We start from the raw sequence: 20,606 nt of genomic DNA on the forward strand, positions 1-20,606 counted from the left end.
AGCTCTTTGGAGCGCTCCTGAAAACGAATGTCCACTCGAGTCGCTAGGGCAATCAGGGCATCTAGGGTGGAGGGCACGTCACGACCCGCCAACTCATCTTTGATGCGACTCGAGAGTCCTTCCCAGAAGGCGGCTGTTAGGGCCTCATTATTCCACCCGAGTTCTGAAGCCAAAGTGCGGAAACGGATGGCGTATTGGCCCACCGTCAGTGTTCCTTGACGTAAGCGGAGAAGGGATGAAGCAGACGCAGAGGCGCGTCCCGGCTCGTCAAAGGTGCTGCGAAAGGCCTGCAGGAACTCTTGAAGATCCTTGGTCATAGGGTCCTCCTTCTCCCACAAGGGGTTCATCCACGCCAGTGCCTCGCCCTCTAGGTGAGACATTATGAAGGCGACCTTGGCTTGGTCGGAGGCAAACAAATGTGGCAGCTGCGTGAAATGAAGGGAACATTGGTTTATGAAGCCCCTGCAGGTCTTGGGATCTCCGGCATAACGAGGTGGTGAAGCCAAACGGAGTCTGGAAGCATCCGAAGAAGCTGCCACGGGTGCGGGAGCCGTGGATTGACTAGTGGAGGCCCGGGATGCTGAAGGCGTAACTGCCGCTTGTAACGTGTTCAGGCGGGCGTCCACGGAAGTCATAAAGTTCAGCATGCGGGTCTGGACTTCACGCTGGCGTTGGAGTTCCTCTTGCAAGGCCGCTAGTGCTGCAGCGGGATCCATGGCCTGATCTTACTGTCAGGGCCAGGCGGTCGGGCAGACCCAGGAGGTGGATCCACTGGGCCGAACTCTAAGATGGTGGTAAGGAGTCCGGTAGCTGAAGCACTATGGGCAGCAGAACAGTCCGTGCAAGTGAGTGTAACGGAGAAGTCCCTGGGACCACGGAGTCACAGATGGTAGTCCGGGTGACGTAGCTCAGGTTCGGAAGCCGAGATGATGTCAGGCGGGGTCCGGAACCTTTGGAGCGAGATGACGGGTCACCGCAGGGATCCGAGAGGGTACGGACTGTCAGATGGCAGACGGACAGCGTGCGGGGTTCGGGATTCAGCAGGACCGGATGGCGAGGCAGGATCAGCTCTAGAAGAGAGATACGTGAGTATGGCAAGAAGACACAAGGAGACCTGACTCCTAGCTTGGAAAACACGAAGATCAGGCCCCGCCCCCTTGGACAATAAACCCCTTTATACCCTGTACCTGTTTAGCCTCATTTCCTGTTAATGGACGCTGGCCCTTTAAGAAAGGGTCAGTGACCGCGCGCGCGCCCTAATGCGCATGCGCGCAGCCCGGGTGCCAGAAGCCAGGGAAGGAAGCTGAGAGGAGGACGCAGGGGAGCCGGCCAGGGCCTGGGAAGCCGTCGGGCGCCGGGATCGGAGACCAGGGGGCCTGGGAAGGACGGGCACCGGAGGCTGGAGAGCGGGGAGCGTGGCAGGTGAGCCGGGGAGCGGGGCTGAGGACCCGGGGAGCGGAGCAGAGGACCCGGGGAGGGGAGCCGAGGACCCGGGGAGCGTGACAGCATCCATGATTCAGTCAGACTGCCATATTACTGCCCGAGGATTGCATCACAGTGCAGTTTTGATGCGATTAGTGCAGAAATTTGATGTATAAATTTCAGCACCAAATCTACACCTCCTGTGGGTTTGGTGGGTTAACAAATTCAAGAAAGAGGGTTTTTTTTGTTATTTTTATTTCAAATAAAGGATTTTTTCGCTTTGTGTTTATTTCTTTTCATTTACAGGATTAGTAATGGGGGTCTCATAGACCCTACCCATTATTAATTTAGGGCTTAGTGGCAGCTGTGAGCTGTCATTAACCCCTTATATTACCCTGATTGCCACCATACCACAGGAATTGGGATGAGCCAGGTAAAGTTCCGGGATTGTCGCATCTAATGGATGCGACAATTCTGAGCAGCTGCAGGCTGCTATATTTAGGCTGGGGTGCAATAACGATGGACTTCCCTAGCCTGAGAATGCCAGCCCCCAGCTGCTGGCTTTATCGTGGCTGGGTATCAACATTGGGGAGGACAGCACACCATTTTTTTAAAATGATTTATTTAAATAATTTAAAAAAATATTGCATATTGTCCCTCTTATTTTGCTACACAGCCACGATACGCACACAGCTGGGGGCTGCAGCCAGTAGCTTGTAGCCATATGCTTTATCTGCACTGGGTATCACAATATAGGGGGGACCCTACACTAATTTATTTATTTTAATACAATTATAGGGATGCAGACAGCATGTGTGATTCCAAACAGTCACAAATGCTGTCACACTGGCTGGGGCATGGTCTGTCTGCAACCAATCACAGATGCCAGGACTGATGATGGGCGGGGAAGCAGTGAATGTGTATGATATATATTAAGCTGACCTGGAAGTAGTGTAAGGCTATGTGCGCACGTTGTGTAGTGTCCATGCTGAAAATTCTGCAGCGATTTGGCAGTGCATATGTGCTTCAAATCGCTGCAGAAACACTGCGGAATGGATGCAGTGTATCTGCAGAATAGATACCGATTTCATGCGCTATGGATGCTGCCTCTTCCATAGACAGAGTGGGAGCAGCTTCCAAAGCGCACAAAATAAGTGACATATTGTTTTTTTGAGCGCAGCGATTTGGATCAAAATTTCACCATGCAAATCGCTGCGCTCTCAAACGCAACATACAGATGGATTATGCACAATCGTCATAGATTGTGCTGGGGACGCAGAACTCATTGTGTTACGCTGCAGTGCAATACGCAGCGTAACTGTACGCAAATACGCAACGTGCGCACATAGCCTTACAGTTGCAGGGAGGGTCGGTAAGTATAATGGTCCTGTGCTATTACTTATTTTCTTTCTTTTTCCTTTTTTTTTATATTATCTGGGTGGCCAAACCCGAACATTAACACGGAGTTCCCTGAGAAGTCCGTGTTCGGGATCCGTGCACGGACACTAGGTATCTGGTACGGACCCCGAACTTTAGAGTTCAGGTTCGCCCATCACTATTCTTGAAGGATTTTATACTTGACAAAAATCTGGCATTTTAACAGTTGTGTGTAGATTTTTTTTATAGCTACTGTTCATAAGATCAACTTCTTCAGAGACCCTGTATATTTTAAAATATTTTTTTTGTTTTCACTATGCTCTGCCATTATCCTTGGAAAAAGTACTTGCATCAGAGAAGAACCAGAATCAAGAAAGGACTTCTTACTACACACAAGGTTGGATGTCTGGAAGAAACCGGCAGGCTGTAGGCATTTGATAAGATGCCCTTAGTAAGTCCTGCTTTTCCCTTAAGATTACTATCCCTAAATGCTTCCAGTCCTTGTAAGTAGGACACAGAATTAAACAAACGACTTTACATAATTAAAGCTGTTCTTCTTAAGATGTCCATATGTTTTTCAATACCTTTTCAGTTGGAGATGTAACTCTTCCTGATTGCACCCTCAGCAACTTGCAAGGCCCCGGTTCAGTATAGCTGAAAACAATCTGGAGCTGATGAAGATGGAGATGCATAAAATATGAATTCTTGAGAAGAATGGTACAGAAAAAGGGCACAGTTTCACGAAGAATGAAACATTACCAGCAGCTGTGCCTAGTTAAACGTTTAAAGCCGAGAATGGGAAAAGCTTCATTTTTATGCATTATGCGAAATGATACTGTGCTGGCAATGATAAGGAAGCTCGTATAAGCAATCTGTGTACATTTTGTTTCTGTTTCCTCAATTTTATGTATTCATTGGAGCAAAATATTCAAGAATCCAGAAATAAAATCCCACCCTGCCCTTGTCTTTGATGCCTCCTGTACATGCAAACACTTCAGATGATGTTTCATCATATTGTCCTCTAATTCAGAGGGCTGTTTGCACTGTATTACGCTGGATTATTTGGCTGCATTATTTTCTTGGCAGTGGGGCATGGCTTTGTGCTGTTGTGTTTATGACACATTGCCTGTTTGCTTTCTCAGTAGATTTTTTTTTTTTATGGAAAGACAGATATTGGAACAAATAATTGGCAGTAGATGTGTTAGGAACATTGACAAATTTGTAATTGGTGTCTATTAAAAAGGTGAATTACCTCTTTAGGAGTTCATATGGGATAAGTTCCTTGATGTAATCTAGTTAAGTGGTGTACAAAGCTTGGTGCCTAATACAATAGAACAATAATCAAATTGCCAACCTCAGTAATATTGGAAAGCATGCAGTCTATAAGAGCTTACAGTCTATATCAAAATGAGGTTTCTTCAACCGTTCTATTGCAAGTGACCACTAATTTTTATATATACAAGTTTCCAGCACTACTGAATACTGTAAAGGCAGCCAGACATACTTCGGATGATTGTTCTCGGCCAACTCACCCATACACAGGAGAGCTCATTTGGCCAAGCACTCCTGGGTTCTCATAAACATGTCTGGCGGTGGCTTGGTCTGACGTGCCCAATTGACATCTCCTCAACAATCAGTTGGCCCGAGGGCCCATACAGTATATTTTGAAGGACAAACCCTTAAATATTGGCGAGTTTGACAGACATTAATCCAATGTATATGGTGGCCTTTACATTTTCTACAAGCTTATCAATATCATCTCACCCATTATTAGAAATCCTCAAGGTTCTAAGGGGTACACTACACGCTGCGACATCGCTACCGATATATCGTCGGGGTCACGTCGTTAGTGACGCACATCCGGCGCCGGTAGCGACATTGCAGCGTGTAACACTAATGAGCGACGATCAACGATCGCAAAATCGTTCCAAAACGGTGATTGTTGACACGTCGTTCATTTCCTTAATATCGCTGCTGCCACCGGTACGATGTTGTCCGTCGTTCCTGCAGCATCACACATCGCTATGTGTGACACCGCAGGAGCGACGAACATCTCCTTACCTGCGTCCACCGGCAATGTGGAAGGAAGGAGGTGGACGGGATGTTATATCCCGCTCATCTCCGCCCCTCCGCTTCTATTGGCCGGCCGCTTAGTGACGCCGCAGTGACGTCGCTATGACGCCAAACGCACCTCCCCCTTGAGGGAGGGATTGTTTGGCGGTCACAGAGACGTCGCTGGCCAGGCATGTGCGTGTGACGCTGCCGTAGCGATAATGTTCGTTACGGCCGCGACCACCAAATGTCGCACGAACGACGGGGCGGGTACTATCGCACTCGACATCGCTAGCAATCGTTAGCGATGTTGCAGCGTGTAAAGTACCCCTAAGGCTCCAGAAGGTTCATTATTAGGGATGATCGAATACCTCAAACATTCACGAATATTCGATGCACAATGTAAGTCTATAGAAAACCCGAATAACAACTATTCAGAACTATTCGGGCTTCCCATAGACTTACATTGCGCATCGAATATTTGTATAGCGGCGACCTATTCGTCGAATATTCACGAAGCCCAATATTTGAGGTATTTGATCATCCCTATTCATTATTACTTTAATATTAATGGGGGAGTAAATGTCTGGTTTAAGAGATAACATTTTGCCTCCAACCTCTAATGTTTGGTGCCTGATCCGTAATTGAAGCTTTGCTGGGGGGGTTTCTGGAGCACATCTAAAATTATTGGTTTCTCAGGATAGTGTATGTTAATTGTATAATAAAAACTTGTGCCCTTTTGTAGTCTAGTTTCTGAATCAATTCCCTACAGTTTTAAAGAAATTCGCTAATTTAACGAGAGACTTCATCGTTTACTTCCAGAAAATGTGTCCTGGTCCTTAAGTGATGGCATATCCTAGGTTATAACCCCATTCAAATTTTTATTATGCAATAAAATGCTTTATTTGGTGAAACTGGAATTCTTTTTAATAATAGAAAATAGTAAGACCGCTATATTGCTATTATACAAAACGTAAGCCACATGCAAAGCCAATATTTTTTCCTATCTTGCCATTGACTAAAGCTGGGTTTACACGCTGCAACATCGCAAAGGACATCGCTGTAACGTCACCGGTTTGGTGACGCAATAGCGATCTCCATAAGTCTCTGCTAAGTCTCTGGTGAGCGTTCAACCCGGCAAACCTGGCCAACAACTTACCAGCGAATCGGACCTGCAGAGCGACCTAGCTGGTTGTTGGGGACGTTGATAAGCAGCCTTTTGAAAGGGAAGTTGCTAACAAAGTCGCTGAAAAGGATTCACACACTGAAACTTCATGCTGCACAGCGGGAAACAAAGGACCTAGGAATGGTCCTGAACGACTTGTAGTGATCAGCAACTTCCAGCAACTTCACAGCAGGGGCCAGGTCGCTGATAGGTTTCACACACTGCAACATCGCAAACAACATCGCTATTGCGTCACAAAACCGGTGACGTTACAGCGATGTCGTTTGAGATGTTGCAGTGTGTAAACCCAGCTTATCACAGCCTTTCTTAATCAGATGTGCCACAGGCAAATACTGCTACAATGGGTTGTCAGTATTTTATTTGTCTATGGTAAATAATTGCCTAATATACAAGTGTAGGCTCATTTGCTCAGTAAAAATGCTGCCATTTACATAGTTCTGCCTCAGGAAGAGAGATATATATTTTTTATTCCTTTTAGCTGGGAGACATTACACTGCTTTTACTCTTGTTTCTTTCAGCTCTGAAGTGCACTTTCTATGACCGTTAAAGTGGAATCTTTAATGTTTTAACTATTTTCCTGATCTTTTGATGGTATAGTGTATATTTAATGGATTTGTTACCATATTTCACAATACAAACTATAAACATTATTACATAAAATTCTTAAACCTAATGAGGCTGGTGAATTTACTTTGAAATAATCAGAGTTTGAACCAAATGTTTACTGTTATCCGATTCTTTTGCATGCAAGAATCAGAGCACAATTGAGGAGGAGAACTTCATTTCTCAAATTTCTTGTCACAATGTGACTGCAAGATAGTGAGGGACTGGGGGCTCCTTTGTGGTCCCTCATGCTAGGGGGCCCTAGGCTATCCCTAACCTCATGGTTACCCCTAATGGTGGAGATACTTGAGTCCTGTACCTGACTATTGTCCTTACCAGATCTAATCTGTTACCTCCCCCCAGGGAAGGAAGGTGCATGAGTGTGATGGTAACACAGATTATAAAAGACAGGGGAAAACCAAAACTACTCAGACACACTGCAAACTCACAGGAACAAACAATAAGAGACTAGGGAAAAAAGCAAGAGCATGAAGGTAGCAACAAAAAGATAACAAGGGTAAACACTACAACCACTCACAGCAATAATGCACAACAAACACCCGTAAGTCTGGATCACAACACATCACCAGACCAGTATAGGTAAATTATAGCTGGCATTAATGAAATAGTCTAGCCAGCATATATCGGATGGGAGCTAACATAACTGGCTATCTCACAGCATGTGATCAAAGAGACTAACAAACATCCCAGCAGAGATTAACTCTTGCCAGCCTGCCTAAGCCTGTGGGTCGACGATTGCATCTCCCTGCACTGATCACAGACCTCAGAGACGTTAGTAAAGTGCCAGAATCTGTAGTTTCAGCAGATTCTGACACCATCATGACAGTTGGTGATACCTGTAAATATCTTCTTGTGACACTTCTCCATTTTCTGTGTTGACGTATGTCGGACTGCAATCGAATGACATCCGAATTCAGTCGGATACTTTCCACGCACCCATAGACTTGAATGGGGTTGCACCATCTGATTATGCTGCGAATCGCAGCATGCAGTAATTTTTTTCTCATGCTGAGTCACTGATCAGCACTGCTCCATAGTATAACATTAGGTATAGTACTATCCGACAGAACATTGGATAGGACGTTGGCCATGTTATACACTCTTGTGAGCGAGCCCTAACCCAGTGAGTCTGAAGAAGAAAAACAAATCTTCCATACAAACTATGGAATGCTGGAAATACCTTATCTCTGATAGCTCAGGTATTAATCTCCTCTGTACTAGAGATGATAACCCATAAGATGTCATAGCTACAGGGCTGTATGGGAAGCCCACGTGGCAATGCAAAATGACATTCGCCCGTTGTCTGATGCTTCATCAGCATGGGAAATAGTTTAACACAAATTGCAAATCGAATCTCAAAAAGCTTGAATTTGCTTGAAACCACAAATTTTAAGAAATTCAACTCAAACTCGGTCCTCCCCATTTTGATCTCTGCATCTCTAGTAGTAATACATAAAAAAAACCTATATAAATAAAATAATTGTACTCACCTGCAGAAAAGAGCTACCAGGTCATTTCTTCCTGTGTAGTGAACATCATTAACAAAACCAGAGCAATGGTGAAATGGCATTTTTTTGTTTTTTTTGTTCTACCCCACAAATTTTTTTCCCCTCTCTTCAGGCCATTGGGGATAAATTAAATTGTTATTTTAAAAGCCACAAGTTGTCCCATAAAGACCTAATACATCTATGTCAACTGGAAAATAAAGGTTATAGCTCTTTGAAGAATAGAGCAAAACAAGAAAACTGAAAAATGGATTTGGTAGGAGTTGCTTAAAGGGGCGGTCCACTACTTGGACAACCCCTACTCATTCACCTTGTACCCCCCATAAAAATAAATAAGTCTATACTCAACTCTGGTGCGGCTACGTTTCCAGCAATGTCTAAAGCCACTCTTCTGGGGCCCACGTGACATTATGACACCTGGGTAAAGTGTCTGTCTCATCACCTTCTAGCATTTGAGCGCTGTGCTGATATTCTGCTCAAACGTCCGAAGACGGGGAGAAGGAAGCCGGCACTGATTGGTTGCAGGGCCCATGTGTTATACTGGAACCATGGCCGCACCGGAGGTAAGTATAGGCTTATTTCTTTTTACAGGGGCAAACAAGGGGAATGAGAAGGGGTTGTTCATATAGTGGACAACCCCTTTAATGCTAGAACAGCAGCTTGCATAAAGGTGGCGTTACACGCTACGATTTATCTGACGATATGTCATCGGGGTCACTGATTCCGTGACGCACATCCGTCATCATTAGCAACGTCATTGCGTGTGACACCTACAAGTGACTCCGAACGATCGCAAATAGGTTGAAAATCGTTAATCGTTGACACGTCGTTCACTTTCAAAATATTGTTCATCGTTTGGAACGCAGCAGACATATTGGTATGTTTGACACCCTGCAAACGACGAACAGCATTCACACGACCGCCTTGGTCAAACAATATAACGCTGAACTAATTTGCGGCGCTTGTGCGATCGTTACGTGTGACCGCTGATAAATGACCTATGAGCGATCTCGGCAAATCGTAACTACGATCTGGGCGTGTCACATCGCTCATGAGATTGTCAGATAAATCGTAGCGTGTAACGTCGCCTTTAGACAGTGCCTTATAGAAGGCAAACGGAGGAATTTTCATATCTTTTTGGATTGTCCTTTAAGCAATATGTCTTCTGTGATTATGTGACCATAGTGTAAACACAATGCTGCTTCTCCAGCTATTTCATTTACTGCGCCTGTTAATATACACAGATCAGTACTTTTTGTATTGCTTGTTATTCTCTACTTAAACCTTTTATTTTCACCTTTTATTTAATTTGTGGAAAAGTTTTGTCAGTAGAAAGGACTGTCTCATTAAACATTCATAGAGGTCTGTGCCACTGACGGCTTCTCTGCTTTCTGATTCCCTCTCAGTGTGTAGTACCAATGTTCCTCTTAATTAGGAGTGACTCACTTTTCCTGCACTGTGTAACAGTTGGATGGTGAATGTAGTAAGATGCTGTATGGGAAACGTTACCAGCGGTCGGTAGAAAATGACGAATTATTCCAATTATGGGATGTACACTCTATAAACTCTTTATCATACGTAACCATTATTTAATTTTTTATTTTCTAAAATGAATAATTCACATAAAAATAAGCAACTTTGTAATATATCTTATAAAGAAATATGCTTTATTCCTCTTCTGGAGTAATCTTTTTTTATTTTTTTCAATTCATTAGTAATCTGCAGTGAATATACTGAGATATAGGAGATGACAGTTGCTGCCCATAATATTCTATGGAGAGAGGGGGAGCTAGAGGCAGATACAGACATTCTACTGCAGATTCTCATCTCGTATATTGCCAGGTTCCCTTTAAGAAATGTTCAGCAATAAAAGATGGAAGGTCTTCTCTAGCTAATTGAATGGTGCTATTCATTTTGACAGTGTCAGGCTGAGGTAATTCCAATTACAGAGAGAATAATATTAGAAAGAATATATATTATGTAATGTTAAATGAGTTGACAGGTTTTAGTCCCACTGCAAGGGAATAAAATGCAATGGATGTCAAAGAAATCAATGCGAGCACGTTCATGTCATATCCACTAGCCGTCCAGCATAATTCTCAAATTTAATTTGTAAAATACAGTAGGGCCGACCTCTATGAGTTTACATCTTAAAGGGAACCTGTCAGGTGCACTATGCAACCAGAACCACGAGCAGTTCTGGGTGCATATTGCTTATCCCTGTTTAACAGTCCTTGTATCTAGGAGCATACATAAAGAGATCTTTAGAAAAAGTATTTCTAAAGATCCTCTATGATATGCTAATGAGTGCAGGGACTAGACGCCAGGGCCTTAGTTCGTGCACTCATTCCATCCTCTTAGCATGTTAGTATGCCCACAGGGGTTTGCCAACATGCTATTCAAAGCCCATTGCCTTGCGTCATCAGCGGTGACTCACGTACCTGTGTCCGCTGTCACCGCTGATCAGAATGCCCGGCACTTCCGGTCATATGCACTATGAAGCCTGGTGTACGCGTCCCAGCTTCAGAGAGGTCTAGTGTGCATGACCGGAATTGTCGGGGACTTCTAATTATGGGCACTGACCCTAAGCCTGGCATTCTGAAGCGGTGGCAGCGGACACAGGTACATGCGTCATCACTGATGATGTGAGGCAATAGGCATTGAATATCATGTTAGCATGCCCCTGTGGGCATACTAACATTTTAAGAGGGCAGAATGAGTGCAGGAACTAATGCCCTTGCGACTAGTTCCCTCGCTCATTAGCATATCATAAAGGATCTTTAGAAATACTTTTTCTAAAGATTTCTTTAGGTATGTTACTAGATGCAGACCTTTAGGCAGGGATTAGAAATTTCTGGATCTGAGTGCATATTGTACCTGACAGATTCCCTTTAATAGGGCATTTGGTAAGGTATTGGAAAGAAAATGCCTTTAAGGGTTCGCTCATATCTTCGTATATAAAAAAATTGTTCCTACCTTCATCCAGAAAATTTGGACGAGTGAAATCCATTTGGTTTTCCATATGTCATGCGAGTGTGTGATTTCTTTCTTGCCTAGCATCCATATGAGATGCGGGTTTTTTTCTCAGTAATTATTATTCTACAATCATTTACAGTGTCCTATACTACAGAATAGTAATTTATAAAAAAAAATGGACACCATACGGATGATCCATGTGCCGTCCACTTTTTTTTTCTCACACCCATAGGCTTGCATTGACGAGTCTTGGCCGTATACGTGACCTCTTCAGGCTAAATACAGATAAGGAAAAACTTGCAGTTCAGCACTGCCCTATTGTTTAACATTGGTGCGAGTGCAGTCCTAATTTTCATCAGATTGTGCTTGGTGTATTTCTACGCAGATGTGAGCGGACCCTAAAGAGCTTTACCAATTAAAGTAGGTGATTACATGTCTCAACAACAACAAACAAAAAAACAAATCATGAACTTTCTTTTTAAATCAGATCTTTTTTATTAAACAATTAGGAATCAATACAGAGAAAAAAATATTGCATCTTATATAACTAGTAAAGGTGTACATTGAAAAAACATATGCTGTCTATAAATCAGGTTCTTCCTCTGTATAAAAAAAAAAATTCTTAGATCATAGTTATATAAATTGAGCCTACAAACAACATGGCTCCAACAAATCATGAACTTTCAGTTGTTAAAAAGTGGTCCTGTAGGGCACTGGTAACTACTTGCAATTTTTCTTTTGCACTAAGGGCCACTAGTTGGAAAACTGATTTGTTTTGCCCTTGGATAAATGATCACATTTATGATTTTCCCGTAGTGACCACAATTTTAATGTAGTTGAATAGAAAACATTATTGTGTACAATACAGAAATATATGGAAATTAATGTTTATAATGTGTTCAGAACGGTGACTAACAAGCAACGTAAAAGTCATGCTCACCACAAGATTAGGCTAAAAACACAGTTACTTGAGTAATTTGGTGTTTACAGAAAAGCCATACACCTCAGGTGTGCAGGACACACAGTGTACTCATTTCAGATTCCTCTTATTTATTTAACTGCCAAAGTGTAAAATGTAGTTAAAGGGACCCTGACAGCTGATGCCTGGGCAGCATGTATCAGAGACAGGCTGTATTATTTCAGCCATGTATGTGTGACTCTTATGCGGGCGTCACATGAGACGATCTATCGTGTGAAATCTCGTCGGGGTCACGGTTTTCGTGACGCACATCTGGCATCGTTTACGACGTCATCCCGTGTGACACCTACGAGCAACACAGAACGTTCGCAAATCATGTATCGTTGACACGTCGCTCATTTTTAAAAAATCGTTTATTTGTCTTTGCACCGGTTGTTCATCGTACCCGGGTCAGCACACATCGCTCCGTGTGACACCCCGGGAACGATGAACACAGCTTACCTGCGTCCCGCGGCTCCCGCCGGCTATGCGGAAGGAAGAAGGTGGGCGGGATGTTTACGTCCCGCTCATCTCCGCCCCTCCGCTTCTATTGACCGGCCGCTGTGTGACGTCGCTGTGATGCCGAACGTCCCACCCCCTTCAGGAAGTGGAGGTTAGCCGCCCACAGTCACGTTGCTCAGCAGGTAAGTACGTGTGACGGCGGTTTAACAACTTTGTGTGCCACAGGCAACTAATTGCCCGTGACGCACAAACGACGGGGGCGGGTACGATCGCTCGTGCGATCGCACGATAGATCGTATCATGTGACGCCCGCATTAGGCTATGTGCCCACGTGTGTGCACTCTGCACAGCAGCGTAACGTCACTTCATGTGCGCTTCAGAGCGCAGCTGAAAAGCTCCGTTCTGAAGCTTCGGTGACTGCCGATTTCATGCGCTCTGGATGCAGCCCTCACCATAGACAGAGCGGGGGCTGCATGCAAAGCGCACGAAAGAAGTGACATGTCACTTCTTAGAACGCAGCGATTTGGCAGCAGCCAAAGCGCTGCGTTCTAATACGCCACGTGGGCAGATCGCAGCGTAACTGCATGAAAATACGCCACGTGGGCACATAGCCTTAGGGCGGCTTTGCACGTTGCGACATCGCAAGCCGATGCTGCGATGTCGCACGCGATAGTCCCCGCCCCCGTCGCAGGTGTGATAGCTCGCGTAGCGAACATTATCGCTACGCCAGCTTCACATGCACTCACCTGCCCTGCGACCGTCGCTCTGACCGACGACCCGCCTCCTTCCTAAGGGGGCGGGTCGTGCGGCGTCATAGCGACGTCACACGGCAGGCGGCCAATAGCGGCGGAGGGGCGGAGATGAGCAGGATGTAAACATCCCGCCCACCTCCTTCCTTCCGCATATCCTACGGAAGCTGCGGTGACGCCGGTAGGAAATGTTCCTCGCTCCTGCGACTTCACACACAGCGATGTGTGCTGCCGCAGGAGCGAGGAACAACATCGGACCATCGCGTCAGCATAATTATGGATTACGCTGACGCTGCACCGATGATACGATTACGACGATTTTGCGCTCCTTAATCGTATCATCTAGGCTTTACACACTACGATGTCGCATGCGATGCCGGATGTGCGTCACTTTCAATTTGACCCCCACCGACATCGCACCTGCGATGTCGTAGTGTGCAAAGCCCGCCTTAGGCTAAATATTATAGCAAAATATTGCTATTTTATATATGTTATATTAAAGGAAAGGCAAGAAATTACATTTATGCTGGAACTTTATTAAAAGTAAATAGTTTGTTCTATATTTTATGGTTGTAAAATGTCTGGTTTTTATGTTTGAACATCAGCGTGGTATTACTCAAATAATTATTATGTTTTCACTGGACCAGTGCTCGCCAATTAGGATTATAAACTTCATTAGTGATGTTTAGTGTCGATTGAGGACGGACACATGTAGGAGTTTATGCTTTATTATATTGCTCAATAATTGTACCTTCTTTAGGGGGTAATAATATTTAGACAGGTAAGCAATTGTGACCTCCATTACTTATTAGTGCACTGCTCTTTATTTCTTTATGTACTTCTATGTACTAAGTAACGCATCGTCAATCAACAATGTATTTCCCCATTGACAACGTATGCATGCCTTGTTCAGATGCGACAGACAGGGGCGGACATAACATTGGTGCAATCCCAAGAAGTAAGGGTAGAATTGTATCTGTGTTCACCATTGACGACAGATACACAGCAAGATATCCTACCATCCAAATGAGCTGGTGCTTCTAAGAGCTGGAACGTGTTTTTAATGTGCATTAGTTGGGATCCTTTATAAAGTTGTAGCTTTGCTTCCATATGACGGCTGCTTTCTGTGTATACTGTATGTTTGATTAATAGAGGAGCAGATTTATGAAGAAAGGAGGAAGACATACCAGAGGATAGGCAATTCATCAGTCTCATTACAGAAAATTCAATATTAGAAAATGTCTCAAGGAAATTGCTTCATCTCAATTTTCATACAGCCGTAATAGCGGGTAATATTTTAATTACAGTTTACATTTTGCTCATGCGTTTCTGAAGATAAAACATAGAGGCGCGCATTTACTATTATGGTTGTGGCATATTTTTTATGTATGGTTCGCCTTTTTGGCACAAAGCAGTTTAGACAAATTTATTATTGATTTGTACCAAAAAAAACAGATGTATGCTCCTCAGTGTCTAGAAAAATGGATGTGGATTTAGTTAAAGTAAGGCGGGCTTTGCACACTGCGACATCGCAGCCCGATGCTGCGATGCCGAGTGCGATAGTGCCCGCCCCCGTCGCAGCAGCGATATGTGGTGATAGCTGGCGTAGCGAAAATTATCGCTACGCCAGCTTCACACACACACTCACCTGCCGTGCGACGTCCCTGTGGCCGGCGGCCCGCCTCCTTGTTAAGGGGGCGGGTCGTGCGGCGTCACTGTGACGTCACACGGCAGGCGGCCAATCGGAGCGGAGGGGCGGAGATGAGCAGGATGTAAACATCCTGCCCATCTCTTTCCTTCCGCATATCCTACGGAAGCCGCAGTGAGGCCGGTAGGAGACGTTCCTCGCTCCTGCGGCTTCACACACAGCGATGTGTGCTGCCGCAGGAGCGAGGAACAACATCGGACCGTCGCGTCAGCGTAATTATGGATTACGCCGACGCTGCACCGATGATACGATAACGACGCTTTTGCGCTCGTTAATCGTATCATCTAGGCTTTACACACTGCGATGTCGCATGCGATGCCGGAAGTGCGTCATTTTCAATTTGACCCCACCGACATCGCACCTGCGATGTCGCAGTGTGCAAAGCCCGCCTAAGTCCACTAAGAAATGGCATAATATATGGTGTCTGACTTCTAGCAAGATGCGTACTACTGTAAAAAAAAATATAGGTAATGTAATGGAGACAGCCAGGCAGATCATACAACTATGCCACTGCTGCCACCAATTTTTCATGAACAGCAATTTGCTGCCTCCAATAGTCAGGATAATACACAGTTGACCAACGATTGATGGACTAGGCGACAGCTGCTTTCGCTACTAGGCTAGTTATTGAGGAACTCACAGTGAACATATGGTGTACCCCTCTCCCGATTCGTGCCAGAGTGTGTGTGTGTTTATATAGGTATGTATATATATATATATATACGGTGGCTCAGTGGTTAGCACTGCAGTCTTGCAGCGCTGGGGTCCTGGGTTCAAATCCCACCAAGGACACCATCTGCAAGGAGTTTGTGTGTCCTCCCCGTGTTTGCGTGGGTTTCCTCCCACACTCAAAAGACATACAGATAGGGACTCTAGATTGTAAGCCCCAATGGGGACAGTGTTGCCAATGTATGTAAAGCGCTGTGGAATTAATAGCGCTATATAAATGAATAAAATTATTATTATTATCATTATATATATATATATATATATATATATATACACACACACTCTGGTGCGGTCACTGCCAACTTCCACAATAGCAAAAGAAACTACTAGGTGCCACCACCAATTGTTTACACAGGTGGACTGGACACACATTACAGATTGAGTATGGCTTCAGGGATGTGTTTCATAGAGCAAGAGGAACAAAGCTATTACATTTTATGTATAATCTAAAAAGTAGGCATTGTTTATAAAAATATACAATAGATGTTACAAAGAGGACAAAACCAATATAGTATATACAGTTACATTAAATAAATGGGAGACACAAAAGAAAAGTACTTGACCTGTGGTCGCAAGGGTGGCACAATTATCTTTTTGGAGGGAAGTTCTCCTATTAGAAAATATGGAACAATGCTACACCGAAGTGCATCTTCGTATTCAAACTTCTGCTATTTATTAAAGAGCAGTCACTCCCACATACCTCCCCTTTGTGACCTCAGATTGGGCTGGTCATGTGATGTGGCTTGGTCTTTTAAAATCTTATGAGATCTCCAACTTTCAAGATATATTTGCCCCTGGAGGTCCCTGGCAGAAGATATCGAGGTCATATTTTCTCTTGCGATTTTACCTTTCTATAGATAGAAAGTATGTTATGTGTATAATTATCCATCTTAATTTGGGGCTGATGCTCAGGTCTCACAGTTATGTAATAACATGCATGTTATTCAACTTAAGATCATGATGCCTAAAATATGTCTCCCATAATAGTATCATATTATCATAATTTTTAAGGTTGAAGGGAGACTCTAAGGGCGGCTTTGCACGTTGCGACATTGCAAGCCGATGCTGCGATGTCACACGCGATAGTCCCCGCCCCCGTTGCAGGTACGATATCGTGTGATAGCTGGCGTAGCGAACATTATCGCTACGCCAGCTTCACATGCACTCACCTGCCCTGCGACCGTCGCTCTGGCCGGCGACCCGTCTCCTTCCTAAGGGGGCGGGTCGTGCGGCGTCATAGCGACATCACACGGCAGGCGGCCAATAGCGGCGGAGGGGCGGAGATGAGCAGGATGTAAACATCCCGCCCACCTCCTTCCTTCCACATATCCTACGGAAGCCGCGGTGACGCCGGTAGGAGTTATTCCTCGCTCCTGCGACTTCACACACAGCGATGTGTGCTGCCGCAAGAGCGAGGAACAACATCGGACCGTCGCGTCAGCGTAATTATGGATTACGCCGACGCTGCACCGATGATACGATTACGACGATTTTGCGCTCGTTAATCGTATCATCTAGGCTTTACACACTACGATGTCGCATGCGATGCCGGATGTGCGTCACTTTCAATTTGACCCCACCGACATCGCACCTGCGATGTCGTAGTGTGCAAAGCCCGCCTAAGTCCATCTAGTTCAACCCGTAGCCTAACATGTTGATCCAGAGGAAGGCAAAAAAAACCAATGTGGCAAACTAGCTCCAATAGGGAAAAAAATTCCTTCCTAACTCCACATACGGCAATCAGACTAGTTCCATGGATCAACACCCTGTCATAAAATCTAATATACATACAGTTAGGTCCAGAAATATTTGGACAGTGACACAATTTTCGCGAGTTGGGCTCTGCATGCCACCACATTGGATTTGAAATGAAACCTCTACAACAGAATTCAAGTGCAGATTGTAACGTTTAATTTGAAGGTTTGAACAAAAATATCTGATAGAAATTGTAGGAATTGTACACATTTCTTTACAAACACTCCACATTTTAGGAGGTCAAAAGTAATTGGACAAATAAACCAAACCCAAACAAAATATTTTTATTTTCAATATTTTGTTGCGAATCCTTTGGAGGCAATCACTGCCTTAAGTCTGGAACCCATGGACATCACCAAACGCTGGGTTTCCTCCTTCTTAATGCTTTGCCAGGCCTTTAAAGCCGCAGCCTTCAGGTCTTGCTTGTTTGTGGATCTTTCCGTCTTAAGTCTGGATTTGAGCAAGTGAAATGCATGCTCAATTGGGTTAAGATCTGGTGATTGACTTGGCCATTGCAGAATGTTCCACTTTTTTGCGCTCATGAACTCCTGGGTAGCTTTGGCTGTATGCTTGGGGTCATTGTCCATCTGTACTATGAAGCGCCGTCCGATCAACTTTGCGGCATTTGGATGAATCTGGGCTGAAAGTATATCCCGGTACACTTCAGAATTCATCCGGCTACTCTTGTCTGCTGTTATGTCATCAATAAACACAAGTGACCCAGTGCCATTGAAAGCCATGCATGCCCATGCCATCACGTTGCCTCCACCATGTTTTACAGAGGATGTGGTGTGCCTTGGATCATGTGCCGTTCCCTTTCTTCTCCAAACTTTTTTCTTCCCATCATTCTGGTACAGGTTGATCTTTGTCTCATCTGTCCATAGAATACTTTTCCAGAACTGAGCTGGCTTCATGAGGTGTTTTTCAGCAAATTTAACTCTGGCCTGTCTATTTTTGGAATTGATGAATGGTTTGCATCTAGATGTGAACCCTTTGTATTTACTTTCATGGAGTCTTCTCTTTACTGTTGACTTAAAGACAGATACACCAACTTCACTGAGAGTGTTCTGGACTTCAGTTGATGTTGTGAACGGGTTCTTCTTCACCAAAGAAAGTATGCGGCGATCATCCACCACTGTTGTCATCCGTGGACGCCCAGGCCTTTTTGAGTTCCCAAGCTCACCAGTCAATTCCTTTTTTCTCAGAATGTACCCGACTGTTGATTTTGCTACTCCAAGCATGTCTGCTATCTCTCTGATGGATTTTTTCTTTTTTTTCAGCCTCAGGATGTTCTGCTTCACCTCAATTGAGAGTTCCTTAGACCGCATGTTGTCTGGTCACAGCAACAGCTTTCAAATGCAAAACCACACACCTGTAATCAACCCCAGACCTTTTAACTACTTCATTGATTACAGGTTAACGAGGGAGACGCCTTCAGAGTTAATTGCAGCCCTTAGAGTCCCTTGTCCAATTACTTTTGGTCCCTTGAAAAAGAGGAGGCTATGCATTATAGAGCTATGATTCCTAAACCCTTTCTCCGATTTGGATGTGAAAACTCTCATATTGCAGCTGGGAGTGTGCACTTTCAGCCCATATTATATATATAATTGTATTTCTGAACATGTTTTTGTAAACAGCTAAAATAACAAAACTTGTGTCACTGTCCAAATATTTCTGGACCTAACTGTAACTGGTAATATTATATTTTTCAAGAAAGGCGTCCAGGCTCTGCTTAAATGTTAGTAGTGAATCACTCATTACAACATCATGCGGCAGAGAGTTCCATAGTCTCACTGCTCGTACAGTAAAGAATCCTCATCTGTGATTATGATTAAACCTTCTTTCCTCAAGACGTAGCGGATGCCCCCGTGTTCCAGTCGCAGGCCTAGGTGTAAAAAGATCTTTGGAAAGGTCTCTGTACTGTCCCCTCATATGTTTATACATTGTGATTAGATCCCCCCTAAGCCTTCATTTTTCCAAACTAAATAACACCAAGTTTAATAACCTGTCTTGGTATTGCAGCCCACCCATTCCTCTAATAATCTTGGTCGCTCTTCTCTGCACCCTCTCCAGTTCAGCTATGTCCTTCTTATATATCGGTGACCAGAATTGTACACAGTTTTCTAATATATAAGTATATAGTATATAATGTAATATAGTATATAATGTAAGGATCTACGCTCTCCACCAAACCCCAAGTATTCACAGCTGAAAATCTGGTGCCTTTCCATCAACCGCAGTCATTTGAAATTTAGCAGAGCTGATTCCAGAGGTGACAGAAGTGTCACTTCTCAAGCTCCGTATATACAAAACCTAGGCTTTTTGTCTGTTTACAGCAGATGTTCCAATTCAATTACCTGTCCACACCAGGGGGTCCTTCTTCAATGAAGGCTGGACAGGGATCAGATGTAGTGTTAAGGCCCCTTTACACACTGAGACTTTCTAGCGATCCCACCAGCGATCCCACCAGCGATCCCAACCTGGCCGGGATCACTACAAAGTCTCTGGTGAGCTGTCAAACAGGCAGACCTGGCCAACGACGCAACAGCGATTCGGACCTGCAGAACGACCTAGCTAGTCATTGGGGACGTTGTAAAGCAGCTTTTTGAAAGGGAAGTCGCTAACGAAGTCGCTGTAAAGTCCCCTTTACACACTGAGACTTTGCTGCACAGCGGGAAACAAAGGACCAAAGAATGGTCCTGAACAATTTGTAGCGATCAGCAACTTCACAGCAGGGGCCAGGTCGCTGATGTGTTTCACACACTGCAATGTCGCTGGGGAGGTCGCTGTAACGTCACAAAACCGGTGACGTTACAGCGATGTCGTTTGCGATGTTGCAGTGTGTAAAGCCACCTTTAGATTGCAAGCTCTTGGTTCATTTCCAAATGATGATGAAGCCTTGTTTTAATAGACTTACATAACATTACATAATGACAGTTAAAATGCTGTTGCCTGCCTGATAAAGCCTAATTTTTCTACTATTGAATTTCATCTTCTGTAAAAATAAAAAAGACTCATTTTCTGACTGTCTGAACTAAATGTAGGCTAATACCAAGAAGGCTTCAGTAATTTAATGGGAAATTGTTCTTACTTTTGGTGCATT

This window comes from Anomaloglossus baeobatrachus, chromosome 1 (assembly GCF_048569485.1).
Source record: "Anomaloglossus baeobatrachus isolate aAnoBae1 chromosome 1, aAnoBae1.hap1, whole genome shotgun sequence".
NCBI classification, from domain to species: Eukaryota; Metazoa; Chordata; class Amphibia; order Anura; family Aromobatidae; genus Anomaloglossus; species Anomaloglossus baeobatrachus.